Below are 22,768 nucleotides of genomic sequence, written 5' to 3' on the forward strand. Positions count from 1 at the left end.
TTTGTCATTCAGGCGGTGATATACTTCTAAAACTTTTCTTTTCTTTTAAGTATGATAACGTCAAGAATGTTTAATTAGTCTTTCTGTGCTTGATATGCATGGCATCGCATTCTCTCTCCTTCCATTAGTCTGTCTTATTGTCCTTATCATATAGTGGCTGTACAAATGATGAATGCAGCTGCTTTGGTGTAAATATTTGGTAAACACACCTTTGATTCTCCTGAATTTGCTACCTGAGATGTAAACACGAGATTGATGGTGATTATTTTGCTTTTTAATAAAAGTATATATTATATATATATATATTAGGGGTGTAACGGTACACAAAAATCACGGTTCGGTACGTACCTCGGTTTTAAAGTCACGGTTCGGTTTATTTTCGGTACAGTAAGGGAAAGAAATGCAAACATTAAACTGCAGGTTGTTTATTACTATAAACTTTTTTTAACAATTTGTTTACACTTTTTTAAACACTTTTTAATAAAATATAATAAAATAGATATAAAATAAAAAAGAATAAGAAATAAAATACTGCTGCAAAGTTCTCCACTAAATAAAATACTCTCAGTCTCAAACCAATATCACATAATAAAATATAATGAAAAATATAAATAAATAACTATGATTACAGTGCAGGAACAGAAAATAGCCCTATATTAAAATAATATTAAACAAATATATTAATGTATTATTATTTTTCAATAATCAATCAACAATCAATTTAAGATTTTTTTTTTTCCACTTTTTTAATAATTATCAAAATAAAATATAGTCCAAAGCTATAGTACAAAGCTATTATTACCAGAGCATGTGATCAGAGCAGGTCATTTTACCATTGTTGCCAGCATGACTATACCAGCTCAGCAAACAGAAATCTAAGTTACTACTGAGAAATTTCACCTTATTTGAGCGGACTTTGCTTTTCCAGTGCGTGATCGGTACATGATTGGAGTGTTTGGGCCGTTAACCACAGAGCAGAACGCGCATCGCAAACACGGACTCGAACATTGAGCAGAGAGCGCAGCGGGTCGTCGACACACACACACACACACACACACGCACGCACGCCACGGAACGGAGAGTGCGGCGGCGCACACGAAGCGGAAAAGCTTTTTTTCGCCATGCAGTCTATTTCATTGTTACAGTGACGACGGGTAAAACACGGGTAAAACCAGAGAATGTCTAATAGGAAAAAACATTAGAATCAGCTGCAGGGCGGGATTTGCGCTGAACGCGGAGACTTCCGCCACTTAATATGTTCGTGTGGAAACACGAAAATGTACCTATGTTCCGCACACAAAATATTGCATTCAGTCATTCGGTACACACGTGCACCGAACCAAAAGCCCTGTACCGAAACGGTTCAGCGGTATAACAGTGAGGAAAATAAGTATTTGAACACCCTGCTATTTTGCAAGTTCTCTCACTTGGAAATCATGGAGGGGTCTGAAATTGTCATCGTAGGTGCATGTCCACTGTGAGAGACATAATCTAAAAAAAAAAAATCCAGAAATCACAATATATGATTTTTTAACTATTTATTTGTATGATACAGCTCCAAATAAGTATTTGAACATCTGTCTATCAGCTAGAATTCTGACCCTCAAAGACCTGTTAGTCTGCCTTTAAAATGTCCACCTCCACTCCATTTATTATCCTAAATTAGATGCACCAGTTTGAGGTCGTTAGCTGCATAAAGACACCTGTCCACCCCATACAATCAGTAAGAATCCAACTACTAACATGGCCAAGACCAAAGAGCTGTCCAAAGACACTAGAGACAAAATTGTACACCTCCACAAGGCTGGAAAGGGCTACGGGGTAATTGCCAAGCAGCTTGGTGAAAAAAGGTCCACTGTTGGAGCAATCATTAGAAAATGGAAGAAGCTAAACATGACTGTCAATCTCCCTCGGACTGGGGCTCCATGCAAGATGTCACCTCGTGGTGTCTCAATGATCCTAAGAAAGGTGAGAAATCAGCTCAGAACTACACGGGAGGAGCTGGTCAATGACCTGAAAAGGTTACTGTTGGTAATACACTAAGACGTCATGGTTTGAAATCATGCATGGCACGGAAGGTTCCCCTGCTTAAACCAGCACATGTCAAGGCCCGTCTTAAGTTTGCCAATGACCATTTGGATGATCCAGAGGAGTCATGGGAGAAAGTCATGTGGTCAGATGAGACCAAAATAGAACTTTTTGGTCATAATTCCACTAAACGTGTTTGGAGGAAGAAGAATGATGAGTACCATCCCAAGAACACCATCCCTACTGTGAAGCATGGGGGTGGTAGCATCATGCTTTGGGGGTGTTTTTCTGCACATGGGACAGGGCGACTGCACTGTATTAAGGAGAGGATGACCGGGGCCATGTATTGCGAGATTTTAGGGAACAACCTCCTTCCCTCAGTTAGAGCATTGAAGATGGGTCGAGGCTGGGTCTTCCAACATGACAATGACCCGAAGCACACAGCCAGGATAACCAAGGAGTGGCTCTGTAAGAAGCATATCAAGGTTCTGGCGTGGCCTAGCCAGTCTCCAGACCTAAACCCAATAGAGAATCTTTGGAGGGAGCTCAAACTCTGTGTTTCTCAGCGACAGCCCAGAAACCTGACTGATCTAGAGAAGATCTGTGTGGAGGAGTGGGCCAAAATCCCTCCTGCAGTGTGTGCAAACCTGGTGAAAAACTACAGGAAACGTTTGACCTCTGTAATTGCAAACAAAAGCTACTGTACCAAATATTAACATTGATTTTCTCAGGTGTTCAAATACTTATTTGCAGCTGTATCACACAAATAAATAGTTTTAAAAAAATCATACATTGTGATTTCTGGATTTTTTTTTTTAGATTATGTCTCTCACAGTGGACATGCACCTACGATGACAATTTCAGACCCCTCCATGATTTCTAAGTGGGAGAATTTGCAAAATAGCAGGGTGTTCAAATACTTATTTTCCTCACTGTATATATATATATGTATATATATATATATATATATATATATATATATATATATATTAAAATTAATAATTGTTCATATATTCAAATTGATCCAATAGAAAAAAGCTGTGAAAACAAATGGCATTTTGAAAAAAAATAAAATAAATATATATATATATATATATATATTATATATATATATATATATATATACAGTATATATACAGTATATATACAATTGTATATACAATTGTATTTCATAAAACAACATCTCAGGAAAATGTTAAGGGGTTTCAAATAAAAAAATACTTTCTGTTACAGAACAGGGTGTTGATTTCAAACGTGTCCACTGTAGAGGACATCAGGACTTAAATCATGTTTATCAGGCATTTTGTGAGACACAACAAGTGAATATGGAAATAAATTATACATCAATATTCCTATGAAATATTAGATATTATTATTAAAATGTTGCCAATTATTACTCCAATTATTACACTTCTTTTTTCATTAAATGTTGCTCCAAGAACACATTAATGTGCAAATTAGATACAGTGTATAGATACATTGCATTGAATGGGAATATTAATTTATGGCCATTTTACCCACATATTGCATAAAGTAAAATGGTGTATCAATTCATTCCGTTATTTCTTTCATAACATAGTTGAGAATAATCTTTATACAAATTTTGGTTGAAAAAATCTTATTTTTTCATAATCTTAAAAATCTAAAAATTTATTGGTGATTGAAAAAAAAAATCCCATTGTTTTTGCCTATACATATAATTTCATGTCATTTTATTTTTTAACCCTCTGGGGTTCTTCGGTCATTTCTGACCAGAATTTTCGATTTTCAAAAAATCGTAGCTTCATCGGAATGGTACGAAACTTGGTGACTTTATTGGTACTTGGTATATGAACACTCAAAAAAATTGGTGACAGGATTTGAAAAGTCTAAGTGGTCTAAAAAAAATAGTCACACTCAGGACCTTCGGGTCAAAAATGACCGGCCATAGGAAATGAATGGGAAATTGGCAAAAATATGAAACTACAGAGTTTCTTTGTGCGTACAATCTACAAATCAGCCACGATAATGGGTAAATAGGTATCATTCTAAAGCTTAGAATCTCTGCTTTTTAATGCATCTAATCACTTTGATCAACTCCTAAAGGTTGCTGAGTAATCCCTCTAAAACCGAGTGTACCCCCCGCAGGCGCCACCTAGCTGCGAAAAAAAGAATCATAATATTTTTTCAAAAATAATTACCTTGATCAACTTAAAATAGGTGTCATTTGAAAGCTTAGAGTCTGAAATTTACAATGAATGTAGCCAATTTGATAAACTCCTATGTAGTGCTGAGTTATTTGCTGATAAATGATCCATCACTCAGAACTAAAGATATTCTTCCTCATGGAGTTCTAACACAAAAAAATCAAGGTAGCTTAGACTTGGCCTTTTTACTCGTATCCTCATGAAACATACATCGATCATGACAAATGACACATCGTTATTTACAGCAGAAGCTCACGATTAAAAAGAGCCCAAACTCAATATATTCCATCAATCAGATCTAAAGATATTCCTCATGGAGTTCTAACACAAAAAATACCACAGAGGCACCTAGCCAAGTATATACTCATGATGCACTCGTGTTTGGTTTTCGCTTATAACTTCACGAGGCATGCACAGATCGTAGAAAGCTACACATCACGTAGAAAGCGAAATCCATCACTCAGATCTAAAGATATTCCTCATGGAGTTGTAACACACGAACCCCCACAGGCGCACACAGAGCCATTTAGATGGAGCACTGATGTCGCCGCGTTTTACTCATAACTGAATGAAGCATGCATCAATTGTGGAAAATGGCACATCATTATTTACAGCAGATTGTTAAGATTAAAAAGAGCCCAAACTCATCATAATCCATCACTCACATCTAAAGATATTCCTCATTGTGTTCTAACACAAAAAATACCACAGACTATGAAGTAGCAATAGCAGTGATGCTGTGTTGTTTTGATGTGACGTTTCAGCTCATAACTCAATGAAACATGCATGGATTGTGAAAAATCGAACATCTTTCTTGACCGCAGATTCTCACGATTACAAAGAGCCCAAACACAACATAATCCATTGCTGTGATCACGAGATATTCATCACGAAGTTATGCATACTTGGCTAAACAAGTAATAAAAACTCAGTGAGTGTTTTAGCGCAATTTTCTCACCTCATGGGATCACAACACTAAGAGATAGTAAATCTTTTCCTGGATTTTTTTTGTGCGTTCCCGAGATTAGACCTCCCTTAACATAATGCCGAAAACCCGAAGTCTCTAGGTGGTCTGGTTGAGGAGTAGATAGAAGTGCAAGATTGGTGCGCACAGACGCACAGAACAGAAATCATGAGTTAACAATCGCAATTTGTCCGGTGGAAAATTGCGCTAAAAACAAGTCTCTCATCTTTCCGGGGTGCAAAGTGTTTTCCAATTTTCCCGGAAACGTCCGTGCTCGTTTTCAAACGTGGAATAACACAAAATATGTATCATCTTAAAGTTTAGAATCTCAGCTTTTTAAAGCATCCAACCACTTCGATCAACTCAGAACGAGTGCTGACTAGTCGCTGTCGCACTAAACCGGAGTGTACCGCCCGCAGGCGCCACCTAGCTGCGAAAATATTCATTATCATATTTTTCAAAAATATTGCCTTGATTCAAACAAAATTGGTGTCATTTGAAAGCTTAGAGTCTGATCTTTACAGTGAATGTAGCCAATTTGAGAAACTCCTAAGTATTGCTGAGTTATTTGCTGATAAATAGAATTTTTTTTTCATAATCTATACAATACTTTTTTGTACTGCAATGTGTCAAAAACATCATACATCTCATGAAACATTTAAAAATAGTTGAAAATGGCACTTCATTTTTTACAGCATATTATTACAATTAAAATGAGCCCAAAATTAACTTAATCTATTGCTTTTATGACAAGATATTCTTCATGGTGAAACAATATAAAAAATGCCCATAAGGGTGTCAAGGTCTCAACAAAAATGCTATCTTGGTTCCAAATGCTGTGATTCCTTTATCCAATTCATCACAAACCATCAAAATTTTATCCAGATGCAGCTCATATGTAGAAGGACTTCCCCAAAAAAGAATTTCCCTCCTACCTTCCTGAGTTATTCCATGTCAAATAAGAAAGATATGCATTATCATTATAAAAAATATCTATATTTTTTGTATTTTATCAGCAGTTTCTCGGCAGTAGAATGTCCAAATGTAACGTAATTTATATTTTCAAAAAATTTAAAAAGTGTTCTTTCAAACGATACCTACCTTTTGACTCTCCTTGCTACAGTTTTGAAGTTATGAGTCTTTAGTTTTGTGTATGTCACTCAGAAAACAATTTTTTTTATTGCCTTCCAAATGTGTGAGGACTAAAAACAAAAAGGCTACCTTTGTTCCAAATTCTGTAACTTTTGAGTACTTTATGCGATCACCACAAAATTTGATTCAGATGCAGCTCACATTTAGGGAAACCTTCCCAAAAAATAATTTTCCTCTACCGTATTTCTTTCCCGAGTTATTGCATGTCAAACAAGAGAGATATGCAAAATCATAATAAAAATTGTGTATATATATATATATATATATATATTTTTATCAGCAGTTTCTCAGCAGGAGAATGTCCAAATGTAATGTAATTTATATTTTACATATTTTTGAAAAGTCTTCTATCAAACGATACCTACCTTTTGACTCTCCTTGTATTGGAGTTATGAGTCTTTAGTTTTGTGTGTGTCACTCAGACAAAACTCTAAAAATGCCTTAGTTTTTTGTTCATAATTGCTGTTGCCAATTTTGAATAAGAGTTACTGTTCATTGAATTGTACAAAAATTTATTTTAATGAAAATGTTTATTATAAAAGGTTAATAAAAAAAAATTATGACTGAAAGAATTGCATTTTTATTAAGTTAGAATTAAAACAATGGGTAACAAAATGCTTTCCATTTGTTCTCTTTCTAATGCAATGTTCAGGTTTGACTGTATTATAAAGTAAAACTGGCACTTCAAATTACCATTTAAACAAACCAACCAAACAAACAAAAAACTTGACAAAAATACTCTTTGAGAATCTGTTATTAAAATCAACAACCTGAAAAAAATAGGCAAATATGTGCAAAAATCACTAGAATTCACAAGCCTTTCTACAGAGAGCTGTAAATCCATCTAGTGGTTAAAATATGATATTGCATGATAATCATGCTCACTACATCCACCAGGTGGCACCAATCTGACTTCAAAAATTGTTTTCTATAGACCTAGTCTCTACTTTAACCTGAAATACAGCATTAATTAAAAAAAAAAAATTCTATTATATTCAATGGGAAAAAATGGATCATAATTATTGCATAAATATTAATTATTATCATAAAATTCTCTCAAAACACCAAAGAAAAAAAGAAAAAATATTATTGAACAAAAATACATTTAATCTAAACTCAAAGGTTTCTAAAACAAATAATATCCTTGAGTCTGTTGTAAAGAATCTTTAATGTGTTTTGACAAACTGTAACATTGTATTGTTTTGTGTAGCCTATCTCATTCTCTTTTGATGTCCGTATACCCCCCTTGTTTTTATTTATTTTTATTTTTATTCTCTTCTTACTGTTAATGTATGTATCTTTCAATAAAAAAAAAAATAAATAAAAAAATAAATAATACATTTAATTGATTTGAAAAAAAAAATGTTTTATCTTAATTACGCCCTCCCGGCCATTTTTGACCCGAAGGTCCTGAGTGTGAGTCAAAAATGAGGAACCCCAGAGGGTTAAACAACTTAGTCCTGGCGTCCACTACAGAGGACATAGCATAACGTATGAATAAAATATTATTTTTCAAAAATGTTTTTTTTACCATTTGTTTATTGTGCTCTAAACAGTGTGATGACATGGAAAAAAACTAAATTCACAAAACTTTTTTTTTCTGGGTCTCAGGAGGATATACATTAGATTTAATCCTATATAATCATACTGGATTAAATTTGCGTCGATTTCTGATGGTTTTGAGTCGAAAGGAATGAAGATTCAGAGTTAACATTAACCATACTTAAACATTAATAACTGTCAAATTAGATTAGATTAGATCATCTAAGGAAACAGCGGGATGTTAAATGCAGTCATTGCGAATATTTACACCATTTTTTCTTCTTCTTGAAAGCAAACAGTTTATTTTCCTGTAACAACTTTGAACCCGAGCTGAAGGTGTAAATTCAGCTGTGAGTGAGTGAGACGTGTCATCCTTGCGCTCTATGCCCAGCAATGGTCTCTGGATGACGGCCAATCAGCAGCTCGGAAAATCGAGCGTTTATCGAGCGTTTTCAGCTTTGGGCCAATCAGCAGCTCGGATTATCGAGCGTTTTGGGCCAATCAGCAGCTCGAATTATCGAGCGTTTTGGGCCAATCAGCAGCTCGGATTATCGAGCGTTTGTCATAGCCATAGATATCATATGGTCATAGCAACCATAAACAAACCGACCTGACGCAGCCCGAGTCACCGAGTGAGTGAGTAAAACAAAAATAAATAGAATATTACGAATGTACTGATATAACATTGTCTTCCCAGAGTACTTTTACAATGTACTGATATGGAATTTGTCGATGTATTATTACGTCTTGCCGTCAATCGCTGGTTTTGATATTTAAAAGATAGTTAATTAACGTCAACGTCAGGCTTCCTGTTTACACATTTAAACCATATAATTTCGACACCAAACTGTAGTAACTACATCTAACGTTACAGGGTCTAAGCAAGATAACCACGTAGTCTGATCAAAGATTAAATACATTTTGAGAGATCGCTAGCATGTAATGTAATGCGTTGCATTGGAAATTAATGGGACTGTAGCTAGGATGCTACAGTTTAATTACAACATGTGACGCATTAGACCCTTAAGATTATAATATCACCACGTGAAATATAAATACAAAATATAAAGTTTAAGTGTATGTTTTATGCATTAACTATAAGCCTGTTTGTTTAATGGCTGCCAATGCATAGGGGGCTAACCCTGGGGTCATTATTTACCTGTTGTGTCACGTTATGTTAATTTGTTAACTTTAATATTTCAATAGTGAATGTGTAGTACTAGTATATCATTAATCTTATGTGTGATATTCCTGTTAATATGGCTATTAACATGTAGTTTAACCTGTAATGCTCGCTTAATGCAGTGCTCGTTTAATGCTGTGCTGTGTCATTTCTTGTCATTGTAGAGATGGTTTTTGCAAATTGAAAACGACGGCCTCGCAGCAGCTTCTCCTGCGGGCCTCTGATGAGGCGGTGGCCTTCATCGGCGCTAAGACCTCAAGCTGTGGTGGGACCCCCCTCAGCCCCGGCCAAGTTATACTCAGCCACCCGCCTCACCAGCTGCCTTCTTCGCGTGTCGGCTGTTCCTCTGGACGCCCCTGCGTCTGTGGGGCGTCCGGCCGACATGCTGTAATAGGGCCCTCACGAAGTGTGGGCTCTACAGGACCATCCGGAGGGTCCTGGACATCGACGGCTGGTACTTGATGGCCACCGAGTACCTGGAGTGCTGTCGGTGTAAGAGGAAGGTAGCTGCCTGGTCGCAGGAGGTCGTGGGTCAACTGGGAGAGGGGCATCGCGCCCTCTTCCCGGCAATCCTCACCTACAAGTAAGTAGCTGTCTGAACACTGTCACGCAGCCCCACGGTGTGTCTGTGTGTGGCTCTTCTGTAACACATGATGTGCTCCTCTGTAGGCTTGCCTGCGACCGGCGGGTAATCATCCAGCTGCGTGAGCATACTCGGGGGAACAGCGCCATGCAGCTGTACAAGAAACTCTGTTAGGCACACACAGAGGCCTGGATGCGGCGGTCCATACACTACCTCAGCGTCATGGAGCCCTTAACGTCGCGAGGTGTCGTGCGCAGGTGCACCCCACCACCCGTGCCCCAGTACGCGTGGCTGTTACTGGTGTACTGCCACGACATCCTCTCCCGCCTGGAGGACATGAAGGCCCGGGTCACCTCCATCTTTGGAACGGTTCTGAAGATGGATTCGACCAAGAAGGTAAATATGGTGCTATAGCGCAAGCGGAGTATCATGCTCTGGCTATGTGCGTGCAGCCTTACTGAGATGCGTTATTCTTTCAAACTGGTGACCCGGAAGCTCGCCGGTGCTGCCGCCCAGACTGCAGCGTCGGCAACGAACGTTGGCAACGAGCACGAACAGGTGCTTATGTCCGTGCTCACGGACACCGAGGGTGCCGGCCTGTTGTCCATGGCTGCGGGGTTAATGCGGCGATATCGGGTAGGGATGTCCCGATACCACTTTTTCACTTCCGATACGATACCGATGCCGCAGCTTTGGCTATTTGCCGATACCGATATCAATCCGATATTTTTATTTTATTCTTGAACTAATACTACTAATAATAAAATATATGGAAGCACTTTGCTCAATTAGCCACATAAAAACATCTCCCTCAAATGGAGAACAAATACTTCTCCAGTATATAGTCCACAACAACAGTTGATAATGAAAGACTGCCACCCTTTATTCAAAAGACCTTGAGATATGTTTGGTAATTGTACCTGAATGAATTTAAAATTAATTTGCTATATTTCAGATCAATATATTTGTTTCCTTAAAATTTTAATTAACTTTAACTTTATTCTCATCTGAATTATAAATAATTTATTTCTGTATAAAATAATACTACTTTTAAAAACACATTTGATTTTCTTTTTTATTCAATGTAGAACATAAACAGATTAGTGCTCTGTTGTAGGACAAGAAATGAAAACCAATGCAATATGATGAATGTCCAAAAGATGAGATCATTTTTGCTTTTAAACAGCGTGTGTTTGACAAGAGTTTACAGTTTGACCAAAGCACAATGTTGTGTTTTACACAAATATAAGCTAACACTTTTTGCAGTTTTAATGATTTCCTGTATGAAAATGACGGAGTATGTTTTTATGTTTCCACTGTTCGATCGCGCCCGTGCCTCTCTCTCTCTGACACACACACACACACACACACTCCAGCATTGCAATCTTGACATCGCAGCCTGTTCATTTTGCTGCGTTCACACCAAATGCGAATAGAGCGTCAAATTCGCGTCTATCGCGTCTAGTTCGATGCTTGAACAGTTTGAATCCATTCGCGCGTCCAAAGCGAATAGGACGCGCCGCGCGTATAATGATAAAGCGAGCGTTTGAAGCGATATAGACGCGCGTTCCCGCATATGTCTATGCACGTATCTAACAGTAACGTTAGTTCCGTATTACATTAATTAATGTGCACGCGAGTTTTATTTATTTTTATACCGTGTATTCTCCGTGTAAATCCATGCACCGAACGTACGTTCAGTACGAATACATGTACCGTTCCACCCCTAATAGGTATCGGATCATAGGTATCGGATAATTTTTTTTTCTCCCCTCCGATATCCGATCTAGCGTTTTGGGCCAGTATCGGCACGATACCGATGCCGTGGATTGGATCGGGACATCCCTAGTATCGGGACGCTGGGGTGGAGCCGCCTCAGCTCCTCTACGTTGACCGGGACTGTTGTTCGTCCCACGGGGGATCTAAGACAGCTGATATGTTCAGGAAGTGGGACAAGCTGGTGGTCCGGCTAGACATCTGGCACCTGATGCGGCGCTTCGCGTCAGGTGTCACCACCAAGAGCCACCAGCTGTATAAGCCCTTCCTGCAGCAGCTGTCTTCGTGCATCTTCCTGTGGAACCCAGAGGACGCAGCCCGGTTGCTCAACGCGAAGAAGAGGATGCTTGGTCCGGCATGGCCACTCAACCTCTGAGTTTGCCATTCAGCAGTATGCATCCGGACAGGCAGTACAGCGTGATCAAGGCAAACCTCCTCCGGTGGGCTCGACGGCAGCAGCTGTTCCCTGACTGGCTTTTGCCGCTATACTTTCTAGAGCTGTTTGTAGACCAAAACCTGCAAGAGAAGTAGCATTTCTAAGCCATGGGTTTCAATTTAGGAGCAAAATAAAGCCTGTGGTTAACATTCATTGAAGAGACTTTCAAGGTGTATTTTACAACAAATAAAACACAATCAAACCTGATTGTAGCTGATGTGTTTTTTTGTTTGTTTTGTTTTTAATGTAGGATGTTGAGATGGAGGTGAGTAAAATGCTAAAACAATGCAGGTAGCCTTTATAGCAACTTGTTACCAACACAGAGAGAGAGAGATGTGTAAATGCATTATCCATGTACTTTACACTAGTGTAATCCTTAGATTTTCTAGCCCATAAACTGGCTTTGCAGGTTTGCATGCAGCATTTGCAAAGGGTTTGTTCTACTACACCAGTCCTTCCTGCAGATAAAGCAGAAAATTAGTGCACATGTTCATGAGAAAGTGAGGCTGTTATCCAAATTTGCGGTCCACACATCTGAACCAGATGCAGCAGCAGCAATTTTCCTAAAAGTGACCTAAAAGAAGAAGTAAAAAGTTACACATTCTAGAGACCGACCATTCCCTGCCTGTTTAAAAAGAAAAAATAACCAACTTTGCAGGCATCATAGAGAAACCACAAAATGGTTGCATTACTATGACGTTTCATTAAGAGTGTGCCTGAGATTTTGTCATTCAGGCGGTGATATACTTCTAAAACCTTTCTTTTCTTTTAAGTATGATAACGTCAAGAATGTTTAATTAGTCTTTCTGTGCTTGATATGCATGGCATCTCATTCTCTCTCCTTCCCAGTTGTCTGTCTTATTGTCCTTATTATATAGTGGCTGTACAAATGATGATTTTAGCTGCTTTGGTGTAAATATTTGGTAAACACACCTTTGATTCTCCTGAATTTGCTACCTGAGATGTAAACACGAGATTGATGGTGATTATTTTGCTTTTTAATAAAAGTATATATATATATTAAAATGAATAATTGTTCATATATTCAAATTGATCCAATAGAAAAAAAGCTGTGAAAACAAATGGCATTTTGAAAAAAAAAAAAAAAAAAGAATTTTATATATATATATATATATATATATATATATATATATATATATATATATATATTATATTTATACTACAGGGCCGTTGAATGCTTGAATCTGATTGGTTGACGAACGTTCTAAGGTGTGCATTATTTTCAGGGAAACGCACAGCTAAAGTAGTTCCAGGCAGGTCTTGACCGCATTACAGTTCCATATCACTTCGCTTAGTTAACTGTAATAACGGAAAATAGGATACAATTCATAACAAGAAAAAACATTTAGCCCCATGCGCTTGATCTGCAATTTTCAATGTCTAGCTTCACAATCAATGGAAACATGCAGATTAATTTGAATAAATAAAGTATATTCCTATTCCTAGTCCTGCAGCACGGATTTTTATTGCAGATAATATAACAAATAAATAATTATTGATAGGCCTTACTTGTTAAAAGGCTTTTTTTTTTTTCATTTATTTGGCTAGTCTACTGTCATCTGTCAATAATAGAAAAAAAAAAAAAAAAGAATGAACGAATTAATTAAAACGAATTGAATTAACCCTTTCATGCATGAATTATGATAACCTCAGTCAGGATTTTTTTTCCTATGTGTTTTTATTGCTCTTAGGGCATGAAAAACAAGAATTGATTTTTATTTTATTTTTTTACAAATTTTTCAAAGAGATCTTCAGATGTCCACTTGAGTGGACAGCATGCGGTTGGTTTAAACTGAAGATATACTGTATTAAATATAAGACAATAATCAAACAGATAAAGTATGTGAATTTAACAAACTAATCAATGCAATTATATCAAATAATGTGAAAACTATAAAATATATACAAAAAATATAAATACAAAATATTGCAATGGCTTCATACAACTTCATACAAGTTGCACTTCGCGTATCTATGATATCAGAACATGAGGACGTGATTCCATCAGAATTTTCTACAGCCTGTCAAGGTACAACTGTGGAAACCACTCAGATGCTCCCTCCAGTGCACCAGAGTATGGAGATTTACCCTTATTAGCTGATAATTCTGATTATGTTCAAGATGGACATGCACATTTCTATCATAGCCCTCCTCTGAGAAAACCTAGCGATACGTTTTTTCAATCTCATCTGAAATTATCAGTGTTGGGGGTAACGCATTACAAGTAACATGCATAACCCATTCAGATTACTTTTTTGATGTTACAAGTAAAGTAATGTGTTACAAGTAACATGCATTACCTAATCAGATTACTTTTTGATCTAACAAGTAATTAACTACAAGTAATGTGCATTACCTAATCAGATTACTTTTTGATGTAAAGAGTAAAGAAACGCATTACAAGTAACATGCATTACGTAATCAGATTACTTTTTGATGTTATGAGTAAAAAAACGCATTACAATAACGCACATTACATAATCAGATTACTTTTTGATGTTATGAGAAAGGAAACGCATTACAAGTAACATGCATTATGTAATCAGATTACTTTTTGATGTTATGAGTAAAGAAACGCATTAAAAGTAACATGCATTACTCAATCAGATTACTTTTTGATGTTATTAGTAAAAAAACGCATTACAATAACATGCATTATAAAATCAGATTACTTTTTGATTTAACAAGTAAAGTAATGCATTACAAGTGTCATACATTATGTAATCACATGACTTTTTTCGATGTCAATGAAAATTACATTCTAATAATACAAATACATTTATTTACAGTAGAAAAAGTCAATGCATATTAAGTTTTTAAGTTTTACATTTCAAAAACAATATTCACATTATAATTATGAATTGTAGCTCGAAAAAATCGAAACACAAAGGCTTGCCACTTGGTTGCAATTTATAGGATGATGCACCAGGGTCCAATGAAGAGATTGATGTGCAACTTTGCCATAAAAAACCCGTGCAAATTCAAGAAAATGCTTTTTTAATAGCTGTCCACTGTAGTGACCACTATGCGTGAAAGGGTTAATAAATAAATAATAATATTGACGCACATGCTTTTCTGTCTCATTATTGCAACATCTCTCTCTAATAACTGCATAAAGCCGAGCCGAGGACACACTTTAAGGCCGGTTATGAATGTAATTTGATACTTATGACTGATCATGCCCAAACGCGTGTTCAGCGCGTTCAGTCTGTGTTCAAAGTCGGTGTTTAAAATATGCTGCGATGAAAACAGTCAGAGAATGTGTCAGCTAGTCGTGTGTCCCCAGCATTAGTCTGCTATCAGTGGCTCAAACCTCCGTTACTAACTCTAAAATGACGTTTTGGAATTAGCAACGGAGGCATTGGATTAGATGCGTAAGAAATTAGTCCTACATACAAGAGCGTTTTAATAACAAAAACTTTACAAACGTCTTGAAATACATAATCTGAACAATGTTTCGAGGTATGGTAACTGTAGTTTAAGCGGAATAATTGACTTCAGGCCGTTGAATTATTAGAAAAATAATGCACACCCGAGGTGTAACGGCCACTCCGCTTCGCGTCGTGACCGCATTACCACCTCGGGTGTGCATTATTTTTCTAATAATTCAACGGCCTGTCGTCAATTATTCCTTACATATATATATATATATATATATATATATACACATTTTTTTAATGAAGAAATAGTAACCTGTATGTGTTCAATCTCTCAAACCTAGCATAATGTCGTTTTAAACATGGAATTTTACAATGTTTCTGGTCTACAATCTGATCTGTCAGATGATGCTCGAAAGAAGAAAAGTTTTCGTCTTGAATGCAGCGGAGAACGTTTGTCATGTAATTCCTCTGAATTACGAAGCAAGATCGTCCGACAACATTTATTTAGTAACAACGTTTAAGGTTTGTTTGCGGTGAGTGGAAATTAAAATACACATTTAGTGTTTCTAATTCTCGTTTTGCTCTGTGTTTTCAGGTAACGTTACCAAAGAAAAAAGAAGAGCCCAGGAAAACGATGAAAATTTGACAGACATCTATGCGGAAACGACACATGGTATGTGCATTTTAATTATTTTATACATTAGAATTAATCCCATATAAATCATACTGGATTAAATTTGTGTCGATTTCTGATGGTTTTGAGTCGAAAGGAATGAAGATTCAGAGTTAACATTAACCATACTTAACCCTCTGGGGTCTGGGCTGTTTTTGGGGCCCTTGAGATGTTCTGACATGCCCTGACATTTGTGCTTTTTTCAGTTGCTTATAAACATATTAATGGCAAAGGTGTAAATTCACTCTATATAGCACAAACAGGGCTACCATAATATGTGAGCCACGTGTATGTACATGTTTTCATTTTTGAGAGAATAATGTTTATGCATGGTTTTTGAAAAAACTAAAGTTTCTGAAATAAGGCCACAAAACACATAGTAAATATGTGTCAATAAGACTTTTGACTAATGGATGTCCTCGCCTAGAGTTTTTTCTTCAAAATGATGTGAAAATCATCCTGCCTAATCATTCACATAAAACGATACATTGATTTAAGTTTTGTGAAACACTTCTAGTTTGGAAAGCCAATATGCGGATGGGGCGTAAACGATCATGCATATTTAGTAGTTCACACCTGATGTGCTGAAGGGCCGCTGTGCCTTGGTGAAACGGTGTTTGTAGGCTACGTGAAGAGCTCTTTTCCAAAACGCCATAAACCTAAAAAGCTGCCTCAAAGATCCACCAAAAGTAATGATTATGAATATGTAAAATATTGCAATAAGACATTTGAATTGTTTATTAACTTCTGGCAAAGATGAAGTTGACGATAGGCTATTGACTCGCGATCTTCGCAGTAGGCTAGTGAACGCACTGGAGAAATGCACATTTATTAGGCTACATAGTTTTTTGTTTTGGATGGTTTTGTTTAGAACCAGCTTTCTGTAAAGGCGAGTAGGCTACGGTCTGGTTAATGATGATCTCCAGTTCAAGCACCTTATGTTGTGATTGCTAGCCTATATTTACTTTTATGTATTAAATCCAGGAAATTTGTTAATGAAAAAATTATTAAAATTAAGATACAATTAATACAAAACGAAATTCGTTTTAAAGAAAGGATTTGTACTGTCTGTTTTGAGGTCTCTGTGAAAGTTTGAAAGTCTTTTAGTGCAGCTTTCAGAGCGCTCGCGTCCATAATGGAGAACTGTCACGAACTGTCAGCGTGCCATACTCAAAACGCGATGAACTATCAGTAAGTCTGATGAAGAAACTGTGTTTTTATGGCATTGATCGGGGGGCGTATGCTATGCATACTAGATCACCTAAACTAGGGATGCACCGATCCGATACTCAGTATCGGTATCGGCTCCGATACTGCCATTTTTGGCGGATCGGGTATCGGTCAGACAAGGCCGATCCAAATCCGATATTGTGCGTATACTATTCTGTGTTATTGTTATATTGTTAAGCCCCACAAAAGGCACACAAACATTATAAAGCACCATACATTTTCGTACACAATATTATAAGTGTTCTGAAGCCATTATATAGTATAATATGAGATATAAATTAATATTTAAGTCATTAAATTCAAGATCACGTAAACGTTTCCCTCAGCTGCGGCTGCAAACATTCTTCATTCAGCATTCAAACAGCGCGTCGCGTTCGGTTACGACAGTTAACACGATGAAACTCTCTCCAAGATGATTCAATGTTACTATTATTATACTTGATCTGTAGATAAAGGTCTATGGTTTCGCATAAAACAACTTTATCTTGCTGGACTTTATTGCTGTACCTTAATCATGTTACTTTCTACCGGGTGTCTGTTAGATCACAACACTGGAGTAAAGTCAGGTACTATTTGTTCTTCACGCGCACAGAAACTGAAATTTAAAACTGTTAAAAGAAAATGCTGAATAGACTATTGCATAGATAGATACTGTATAATACACTACGCATCAATATGTATTTTCTTTGTGCTTTAAACTTTTCAATGCGGACTTGACGCGCTGCGCGCTGTGACTCATGTTGCTTCAAGCGCATCATTCTGCGCTCGGGTTGGAGCCTTTCATATCATAATACAGTGACGCAATGAAAGATTATCAATAGCCGTTCTTGTTCTGTCCTATCTATTATGTTGCTACCTCATTAAACAGCTGTGCTATACATTTAAAAAATGTCTCAATTTTATAGTAGGATATAAAATAATTGCTATTTTTGCTATATTGCTATTAATTGCTAAGTTTTACCAGATTTAGTGTTACACTTATTGTCTCTAATTTGTTCCCCACTAAACATTTTTTTTTTCACAAAATGTTTAGATTTTATACAATTATTGTGCACTCGTGATTTTTCTAGACTAAATTTTACTGAATTATCCACTAATCTAGTTTATAATAGCATTTATGTCAGATTATGATCATATATTTTTTGTTGTTGTTGTTGTTTTTCTTTTTTTCAGTTCTTATTATCAGTTCAACACAGAGTTATAGAAATTCTACTTGATTAAAAAAAAACCTGCGCTGGTATCGGTACGGATCGGTATCGGCCGATACTCAGAATTTTTGGTATCGGATCGGATCGGTTCTGAAAAAATGGTATCGTTGCATTCCTAACCTAAACTATTTACCATGTGAATAGCGCCGGGGGCGGGGCGGCCGCAGCTGATTATAGAGATAATGAGGCAGAAGGAAAAACGGTACCTCTCCTTGCTTTTCAAACGGATTACATGAGTTGAAAACATTTGTTTTTTATATAAATTACTTCATTTAAAAGAAGAGATTTCAAGCTTCATAAAGACATATCTCACGTGTCTGTGTGAGAAGTATTCGCTGAGTTACAGTTCATTTTCGGACGCGTTTCAGAATGGACTACACTGACAGAGAGTTTTTTTTTTATTTGGCGAAAAGCACCACACTTTGTTTTTATTGTGAGTATACACAAAAATAATACACATTTAACAGAATAGATTGATGTATGAAACTTGTTTGTAAAATCAAAGTCAAAAGAGTATTTCGGGTCTCAATTCAACTGATAAGGAAAAAAGCGAGCAGATCACGCCGGCGTGATTGCCGACTTCAGAGGGTTAAACATTAATAACTGTCAAATTAGATTAGATTAGATCATCTAAGGAAACAGCAGGATGTTAAATGCAGTCATTGCGAATATTTAAATTTAAAAAACACATTTAGTGTTTCTAATTAAGTTGGCTTAGAAAAGCCAACTTAGGGCCTGTTCACATATCGCGTCTTTTGCGCGCTCAAGTTCGTTATTTCAAATGTAGGCGCGCGGTATGCGCGCTCATAATGGAAGCGGCGCTCGTTTTTTCCAAGCGCGTCCGCACCGCATCGAGATAAAAACATCTCAACTTTTCAGAATGCCGCAAGTGCACCGTAGGTCACGTGACAAGAACCACGCTTAGCAACGACAGACGCCTCCGGAGCGCAACCGCCCTAGCGCTTTGGAAAAAGGAGAACGCGGCGCGCCTAGCGTTTTCTACGCGTTTTTAGGCGCGATATGTGAACGGCGCCTTACTGATATTGTACTTAAACTTATTATTAGTGGTGCTTTTCAAAGCAACACTATTGTTATTGCTCATACTTATTAGTGGTGCTTGACAAAGTCAAGGCATCACTAGTGTTATTGCTCATACTTATTAGTGGTGCTTGCCAAAGGCAAGGCATCACTAGTGTTCTCTTGCATACTTATTATTAGTGGTGCTTTTCAAAGCAACACTATTGTTATTGCTCATACTTATTATTAGTGGTGCTTGCTGAAAGCAAGGCATCACTATTGTTATTGCTCATACTTATTAATGGTGCTTGCTGAAAGCAAGGCATCATTAGTGTTCTCTTGCATACTTATTATTAGTGGTGCTTTTTTTGAAAGCATCACTATTGTTATTGCTCATACTTATTAGTGGTGCTTGCTGAAAGCAAGGCATCACTAGTGTTCTCTTGCATACTTATTAGTGGTGCTTGCTGAAAGCAAGGCATCACTAGTGTTCTCTTGCATACTTATTATTAGTGGTGCTTTTTTGAAAGCATCACTATTGTTATTGCTCATACTTATTAGTGGTGCTTTTTAAAAGCATCACTATTGTTATTGCTCATACTTATTAGTGGTGCTTGCTGAAAGCAAGGCATCACTAGTGTTCTCTTGCATACTTATTATTAGTGGTGCTTTTCAAAGCAACACTATTGTTATTGCTCATACTTATATTCCACACAAAGTTTGACGCGTAATGCGCCCCGCACCGTTTGTCACAGACCCCTGAGTGAGGTGTCAAATCGACCGGCTCATTGAGGAGAGGTGTGCTATGACTTTTCTAAGTGATCGGGTGTACGATGTTCGCACAGCGGACGAAAAAGCGGCCAAAAAAGTCCCATTGACTTAACATTGGGCATTCTAAAAATATTCAAATCCAAACCGACGTTTTCACACACACAGACTCCAAAGGGCCTGACACCCCTGCGTCTCTCCCTCTCTCTCTCCCTCAGAGGATTTATATTATCAAGCAGCCAATAAGTAATGGCCTAAAATCTTCATAGCCACACCCTAGCAACCAGTTTCAGCACCCTAGCAACCACTAAGAGCTCCCTAGCAACCACCCTAAACCAAAAAAAAAATTTTTTTACATTTTTTTGTATTTTTTAACGCAATATTACACTCGTGGCCTTGCGATATTGCTCCATGCTTGTGCCTATTCGGCCATAGGCACGAGGCCGCAGGCCGAGTGCCGTACTGAAGGCACTCGTTATTAAAGATTTTAATAACTCTATAAAAACTCCATAGTAACCATCTTTGACAACTACCAACCACCTAGTAACACCATAGCAACTAAAAAAAATACCTTAGCAACCATCCTGAACACCGTAGCAACGTCTAGAAACGCTCTAGTAACCACCAAAAATACCGTAGCAACCACCCAGAACACCCTAGCAACTGTCTAGCAACCCCCCAGAACACCTAGCAACTGCCTAGCAACCACCCAGAACACCCTAGCAACTGCCTAGCAACGCCCTAGCATCCACCCAAAATACCATAGCAACTGCCTAGCAACACCATAGCAACCACCCAGAACACCCTAGCAACCACCTAGCAACCAACCAGAACACTTTAGAAACTGCTTAGCAACACCATAGCAACCGCCCAGAACACCCTAGCAACTGCCTAGCAACCACCAAGAATACCATAGCAACTGCCTAGCAACCACCCAGAATACCCTAGCAACCACCTAGCAACACCATAGCAACCACCCAGAACACCCTAGCAACCACCTAGCAACGCCCTAGCAACTGCCTAGCAACCACCCAGAACACCCTAGCAACTGCCTAGCAACGCCCTAGCAACCACCCAGAACACCCTAGCAACCGCCTAGCAACCACCCAGAACACCCTAACAACTGCCTAGCAACGCCCTAGCAACCACCCAGAATACCCTATCAACCGCCTAGTAACACCATAGCAACCACCCAGAACACCCTAGCAACTGCCTAGCAACGCCCTAGCAACCACCCAGAACACCCTAGCAACCGCCTAGCAACCACCCAGAACACCCTGGCAACCGCCTAGCAACGCCCTAGCAACCACCCAGAACACCCTAGCAATGCCTGGCTGTAACAGGGTCATTTAGGAAAGGAGTGGGACAAAAAACAACCACCTAGCAACGCCTTAGCAACCACCCAGAACACCCTAGCAACCGCCTAGCAACCACCCAGAACACCCTAGCAACCGCCTAGCAACCACCCAGAACACCCTAGCAACGCCCTAGCAACCACCCAGAACACCCTAGCAACTGCCTAGCAATGCCCTAGCAACCACCCAGAATACCCTAGCAACTGCCTAGCAACCACCCAGAACACCCTAGCAACCACCTGAACAACACGAATAAGCCATATCTCAGCAGCAGAACATCGTACAGACATGTTTGTTGGCTCGTATGCAATCATGTACCACACTCTAGCAACCGAGTGGCGAGTTTTGCCACTGCAAGCACCATTTCACATTTTCTTCAGGAAATGTACATTCTAGTTAATGGTGCTTGCTGAAAGCAAGGCATCATTAGTGTTCTCTTGCATACTTATTATTATTCTTCTACTTCTTATTATTCCGGACAAAAGTTTGGCGCGTAACTCGCCCCGCACCGTTTGTCACAGACCCCTGAGTGAGGTGTCAAATCGACCGGCTCATTGAGGAGAGGTGTGCTATGACTTTTATAAGCGATCGGGGGGGCGGTGTTCGCCCCAGGGGTGAAAAAGCGTCCCAAAAAGTCCCAATGACTTAACATTGGGACGAACTTTGAGCACTCGTAGCTCGGAGCGAGGATTTCGGAGAAAAGTGTGATTTGCCACATTTGAAGAGGCTGACAGGCTCTGTAAGAACATACCTCACAATGGGGTAAAAGTTGCACCCCTGGGGGGCAGGAGCGTCCCAAAGTTTCCCATTGACTTACAATGGTGTAGGACGGCCCATGAAATGGGCCGTCCTACACATTGCATTGGGATTTTGTATTGAACGTAGCTCTGGATCACAGTGTCAGAAAGACAAGGGGGCGGGCTCATTTTACTCAGACGACCAGTCAGTCTCTAAGGATCATTGTGAAGCTATCAAGCCACGCCCTAGCAACCATTTAGAGCACCTTAGCAACAAGTCCCATAGACTTCCATTGAAAGAGATCACAGGGATATCTCTGGACTGAATTGTCATAGAAACATGGGGGTGGTCTCATTTGACTCGGGGCAGCAAACAGCCAATCATGAATCACCTCAACACTTCCTATCCCCTCCCTAGCAACCATTGTCGAGCAGCTTAGCAACCAAAACCATAGAGGGATATCTTCCATTCTAAATGCCACAGAGGCATGGGAGTTGGTTTAAATCATTCATACTGACAAGCAGCCTT

This window comes from Squalius cephalus (genome assembly GCF_949319135.1).
Source record: "Squalius cephalus genome assembly, chromosome: 17".
NCBI lineage: Eukaryota > Metazoa > Chordata > Actinopteri > Cypriniformes > Leuciscidae > Squalius > Squalius cephalus.